Here is a 6784-nt window from a genome sequence, read left to right as displayed (position 1 = left end):
CGTGGTATTTTACAAACCTTTTTGTTACTGTGTGCCAAGCAATGGTCTTACTTTTATTGGTATTAGTGTCAGTGTTTTTGTTCTCTAACACGGATATAAACTCCTGTATGCAACTTTTTAATAAATTCTGAAAGATAATATACAAAAGTTCGATTACAAATTGTGACCGAGTGGGAAATCTTTTGTATAGTAAAATTCCTTCTCACCTTTTCTAAGGTATCCCAATTTGCAGATCGTTTTCTTTTCGCCTTGAGCTGGTCAATGTTTCCACTATTACAAGCCATTATTTCACAGTAACAATTTCCTAATACAGTGTAATAAACGCAATTTACTTTGAATTTGACGTTTAGCAATGTATGAAAGGTACGTTCATGAAGTTTTTGACAATTTTTACGATAACCTTTGCCAAAAGAACTTTTTTATTGTAAAAGAAATACAAAATTACTTTAGACACATTTCAAGACAAGAAATGTCAATTATTATGCTAACAATTTATGTTATTTGTTACAAAAACAACATTATTACGCTGTTTAAAAATTTTTCAAAATGTCTCTCAGGTTTTCCAACCTAGTATCAAAACGCTCGCTAAAAATGTTGCCAGTGGTTATTGTTTTAACTAATTTATAACTACGCAATGCTTGCACACCTTTTATTAGTAAAGGGAGTGTGTAACTCTTATCTGCAGTTTATACAATGTATAACTATACAGTTGTTAAGCAGTTGTTTTAAATATTTTTATTAGTAAGGCTGTAAGTGTATAAATCTTAAGTGTCAAGCTTGTGCTCTTGACCCTGTACTTAACTACAGGATAACGACAGCATCCGCGAGATGGAGGCGGGTAGCTTTTGGATAGGGAAGGGCGAGCGAGTGCGCGAGCAGTTTCGCGACAAATACGAGTCACCTATGGCTTTCGGCACGCTTTTCAACTGACTCCAAGGTAGCCAGTTGGTATTTAGCAGAACTATCCCATAGATAGCAGTAACACTCCATACACGACCGGATTTGTGCTTGGTACAACTTTTTTTTAGGCAATTGTGACGGTGTGAAGTAGCACCTCACCTTGGAAAGGATGTTAAGCTTCCTGGCTGCATTTTTGGCCATTTATTCTATGTATCTGCCGAAGTTCAAACTGGAGAACAGGATCATTCCAAGTAGCTGACGACGGTCTGCTATTAGTTTGGATTTATCACAAATAGTCCAAGTCAGGTCAAAGGGACTCCGTTTTGTGAAGAATAGACACACTTGCATTTTGGTAGCGTCAAACTTGATAGTTTGGCATTGCAGTTCCCAATCGGAGACAGCCGTGTCAAATCCAACCGACTAATATAGATAGACATAGACTCTCGACAAGAATGGATTTCTTCTCCACTAATCCTTGCATTGAACTAATTGAGAAGTGACTATTTATACAACTGTGCCGTCATGTTATAGAATGATATGCAATGGAGAATGGAATGGGACGGGAAGGGACGGAACCACAGGCCACATACACTTCTTCCGTGGACGGAACGGAACGAAAGGGAACGGAATGTCGTTTATTTGCTTTACATAGGGTGGTTACATTATAAATGTTGATAAGAGTCATCACAACTTTAATTGTTCGAGAGGTAGGAGTAAAATCTAATAGCGTCAGCCACTATCTGTTGCAGGTTGAAACCAAAGAGAATTGTTATTGGTTGAAACTATTTTTTCCCATCCTCTAAAGTTGAAACTGGCAATTTTTAGTGTATCACATCAACTGCTATAATTATTATGTTTGTCAATTTTGAAGTATACCAGTTGTTCAAGGTCGTTCGGTGGAATCAGTACTTTCGTAATATTAAAATACTCCAGGATTCAGACGCATAATGCCATAACGCAGAGTGCCAGTATTTCTCGGTTTATGTACTGAAAGATATGCCTCTATAATATAATATTTTGTTTCTGACTTCTAGAAAGAATGACTATGTCTGACTTATTTGCTTAGAGAATGGAAAAAAAATAAAAGAAACGAGCTGCCCTAACTACAGAATGAACGTGGGTATCAAAACAAAAATTGAACGCTACAAATGGCGGATTTCTATAGCGTTGTACTATAATCTATCGATAAGTCATTGTCGACATGTTTTCGACATGAAATAGTTTTTTTTTTGTTTCTTTCGTTTACTGTAATTAGTTTACTGTGATTAAAACGTATGAAAAAATCTGCAACGAGTGGATACTTTTGTTTTCAGGAACTGAGAATGCCTAGTAAATGAGTCTTGTTGAATCTAAATTAAATATAACATTATTTACCAATAAACCTAATGATGGAATTGCATTATCATGTAATCTAGTTACATTTAAAGTTCTGGTAAAATTTGACTCTTCAAAATGAAATTAATAATTGTATAATAATATTCATATTCGGCAAACCTATGATTTCCAACCCTTCTTTTGTCATTTGTTGGTAAACTTGAAATAATAAAAATAATAATAATAAAAACCTCGTAGTGAATTGTTTTCATAACAGAATATGGATAATAAGTACGTTTACAAGATCAACACTATCACAAAAGAATCCTAAACAACAATCATTAAAATATACAAACAAGTAAGTAATCAGAAGTAATCAAAGCAAAATTTGGCAAGATTTATGAATAAACTACTTAAATAAGTCTAATTACATGAGATCTTTGGGCTACTGTGTGATTTATAGACAGAAAAATAACCATGTCTGTGCAATGTTATTCGGTTGATTTTCGCTTTGGCTAATGTCACGTCCCTTAATGCTGTAGCGACGCATTTTTATTAATACCTAATTGTTCTCACTTTCAAAATTTTCGTCCATTTTATAAAATAAAATTTCCGAATGTTTTTACGCAAAACACTTGGAAAAACATTTGTTTTGATATTTGATGTACTTCCCTTTGACAACCGTATCATGTACCTACCTCATGTAATGCGAAATGAAAACGGTAGGCATTTAAGATGACGTTAAGTATTTTCGATTCCCGTATTTGGCACATACCAATGTAATGCTATCTCTTTTAGCTTACGACGACACGCAGTAGTTAAACAAAGACAATAACATGTTTATGTTTTCATTCCAAAGTTCCATAGTCTAAGCTTTGTAAGGCGAATCTGTCACTCCCAACATATCTGAGTTATTCGTATCCATAATATTTAAAAGCTTATTTCTCCCAGTTTTCAGGGAGCCAGTATTAAGATTAGTAACACTAAAATTCCTAAACTTTTTTTTCTTGGCTTTTCGTGGTTAGCGTTTCAGGCACTAACAAATTTTGTGATTGTGCCTTGTTTAATATTTTATTTATTAAAAGAAATTAAATGTTTGGTTGCATATAAATAAGTTAGACACCCAATAAAATTATAACAGTAATTTAAATTACACAAACATAGGAATGCTAATTATGTTTTTAAATTGATTTGTATTGGAGTCGAGATAAGATAAATTTTTAAATAGTGTATTCAAAATAATTATTTAAAAAAACTTTATTTAATGTAATAATAATTATTAAAATATTATACATATATATACTATATATACATAAAGTTACAAGTTTAGACTCACTGATAGAAATAGAGCGCATACTTCCCAATATTGTGGAAAAAAGATATTTAGATCGTTGTACGCAGTGTACGTTCCAAAGAATCAAATATGAGAGGACCTAAATGTGGAAAATATAAAAGAGTGATCAACGGCCTGCAAAAACTATAATAATATATGTTACATTTTTAACAATTGTGAGATCTTGTACTTTTAATAGAGCCTCTGTATACTACCTACGGGTTTCACCCTCAGCTGGACCTCGGCCTATGGCCTCGGCATTTATGATTTTGTTTAAAAAAATTAAAATAGGTAGCTCTTTAATGGCGGTCATTTGAAAAATGGCAAAAAGTTAATTTTGACCGCAAATTATTATTAAACACACAGAGAATCCCACATGTCGATTTTTCAGTCGAATTAGAGCAAATTTTTATCAACCGCCAAAAAACGCTAGTATGGCTACACTTTTCTTTTTTTTATTGAAAAGTGGTGAAAAACTAATGTTGATTACAAATTATTATCAAGCACTCCTAGAGCAGTTTTTTTTCTACAGCTTCAGTTTTTTTAAAGCTGACTCCGTGGCCGAACGGTTACCACGCCGGACTGCCACGCAGAGGTCCCAGGTTCGATTCCCGCGTCGGGAGAAATATTTGTCCATACAAATACTACATTTATTTCTCTCGTGAGTTTGGGTGTAATTTGTGGTTTTCTATGTGTGTGTCCATGGCACCCGCGACACAGGGTTTTCCCTAGTGCGGGGCTATGTTGAGTGTGTGCGTTATTATTATTAATTAATATTAATATTATTAATTTTTATGCGAACGCCTGTATGGCGGCCATGTTTGAAAATGGCGAAAAATCAATTTCGATTACTTTTAATCCGGCACTCTTAGAGACCTCCGCATGCTCCAATTATCATCCGAATCAAAGCAAGTTTGTCTTGACAGTCATTTCTAACGAAAACAATGTTTATATGGCAGCATATAAAAAAATCGTGAAAAGAAACTTTTGGCCCCACGACTCCTAAAGACGGCATACTGGGTATGCCATTTCACCCGGATAGAAGCAAGTTTTTCTTCGGCTGTCATCTTGAATTCGCCATCTTGATTTTTTTTCACCCAGGCAGTTGACCAGTGTTATCCTCTATGACATTCCTTTGAGCATTTCCTACCTATCTTTAATAATCTCCGTGATAGAAGACTTTGAAATTTGTCTGGCGGCCATCTTGTTTATTTCAATTTCGATAATTTTTTATTTCCAACGGAAATTGTCCAGGGTATACCTCATAAAAATGCACAAATATTCCCTCCATGTATTATAGTTTTTGCAGGCCACTGATCACTCTTTTATATTTTCCACATTCAGGGCATCTCATATTTGATTCCTTACTTGAAGCTATCCGCGATCAACGGTATAAATATATTTTTTCTACAATGTCGGGAAGTATGCGTTCTATTTCTATCAGAGAGCCTAAACTTGTAGCTATAAATAAATAATAACAGTATGATTTTTCTACTTCAGCTCGGGAGCTGCATGAATTTCTAAATTATAGCCACGAGATGTGTTTTCCAGAGTACGAAGCCATCCATCGATTTCCACTGACTCCTTGTGTGTTGTTAGCCTTGCATTTTCATTGTCAAGCATTTTATTTTGTTATCCGTTAACTCAAGTTTCTTTTTCAAAACATTAAAACTAAACCAAAAAGTGAAAGTCCGTTTTCTTAGTTTTCCAAGTTCTTTCCGCTATTAATTTTCCTTTGATCGTGTTTCCCCAGTTTACTTTGGCTATTACAAAGGATAAAATTACGTCGTAGAAACTCCTAGCTGCCAGTTGTTAAAAAGCAAAAATTAAAAAAAAAAATTAAATTTTCGTCCATCAGAACATCTCATTGTGAACAAAGCCTATCAAAAATGGTGATACCACGTGACCTGTGTCTCCAATTCCTGGGCCGGACATTCTTGGCTGTACATTCTTGTGTTGGACATTACTGTGTCGTACATTGACGGCTCCCATCGTAGTATTTTACACTTTGTTATTGTTTTGTTGTTTTCACCTTGTAGTGGCTTGTAGCTTGTTTGTACAGGTTCGGATCGAGTGAAGACGTGACGTGCTTATCTTCTCCGTTAATTCTGTATTGTGTGTTTGTATTTTGCTTCATACAAAATGTACGAGTGCTGTGTATGTAAAAGTTCACGACAGGACGCTATTTTACATCATTTTCCTCGCACTGAGAAAAGACTCATGAAGTGGTTAAAGTAACTAAATCGTGATAATCTGAAAAAGTTATCACCAGAAGAACTTTCAAACGTTTTTGTATGTCAAAAACACTTTGAAAAGAGGTTTATTACGCCGAAATTACGTCTCATAGGCAGTGCATATCCATCTTTGTTTACCGAAGACGAGATTTCCTCTGGAATACCATCACAGGACAATGCCGGTAAGTTTTAAGTACAGACTTTACTATAGCCTTCTAATCTCTACGTCCTAACAGACTTTTAATATGAGCTTAGCCCGTAGTTGCTTTGTAGAAATAAAATATTAATAACTATAACCGTCATCTAAGAAACAAATTCGCAATTGCCGACGTTGGTGTATCCAGCGTTAATAACTTATAACAATTTAAGTACTTACTTAATTTTAAAACTAAAGAAATAGTATTGAGTTTTGAATTGTTTGTTTATACCTGCATGTGTTAGTGTTTATACCCGGATGTGTCCTAGTTCGAAGGAATAACTTTTAATGTTATTAATATTAATTGTTTTATTTATTTTGCACTTACAGAAAACATGGATATTGATTTGGAGCATAGTTACTTGCGTAAAAGACACTTTGACCACACATACTTTCAAAGGGAACCACTAAAAGGTTAGTAATGCAGTTTGTATTACTGTAACATTTTCTAGTAAAACTGTTGAAATGGATTTATTGCATGTAAATTTATATTCTGACATATTGGCCCCTTTACTGGTTCGATATTATAGTATGCGATAATAAGTATACATAATGCTTGTTGCAAATAAATAACAAGTTATTATTTTCAACTATCACCTATCACATTTATTTAACTCTCACTCATAAACACACAGAATACCAAAATACCTACAGGAGAGACTTGCATAAAGTTATAGTGTGTAATTTCTCACGTTTCAGAAGTAATTGCCTCTAGCTCCAGTGAGTCTCAGAATGTGCCTGGCCCATCGCAAATTCCACTGCCTAAACAGGACTTAGGTAATGGAATTTTTTTGTTGGACTCAAGTT

At 34.4% G+C, this 6784-nt stretch overlaps 1 long non-coding RNA gene across 1 annotated transcript; it reads left to right on the top strand.

Annotated features, from left to right (window-relative positions):
• The first annotated feature begins 5539 nt into the window (after window positions 1–5539).
• On the top strand, window positions 5540–6740 carry LOC113236271. Its single transcript, XR_003310933.1, has 3 exons — window positions 5540–5963; window positions 6308–6391; window positions 6677–6740. It is a non-coding gene; the product is annotated as an uncharacterized LOC113236271 (long non-coding RNA).
• Window positions 6741–6784: the final 44 nt, after the last annotated feature.

This window comes from Hyposmocoma kahamanoa, unplaced genomic scaffold (assembly GCF_003589595.1).
Source record: "Hyposmocoma kahamanoa isolate Upper Pololo Valley unplaced genomic scaffold, ASM358959v1 90868, whole genome shotgun sequence".
Taxonomy (NCBI): Eukaryota; Metazoa; Arthropoda; class Insecta; order Lepidoptera; family Cosmopterigidae; genus Hyposmocoma; species Hyposmocoma kahamanoa.
This window is presented reverse-complemented; position numbering and strand designations above follow the sequence as displayed.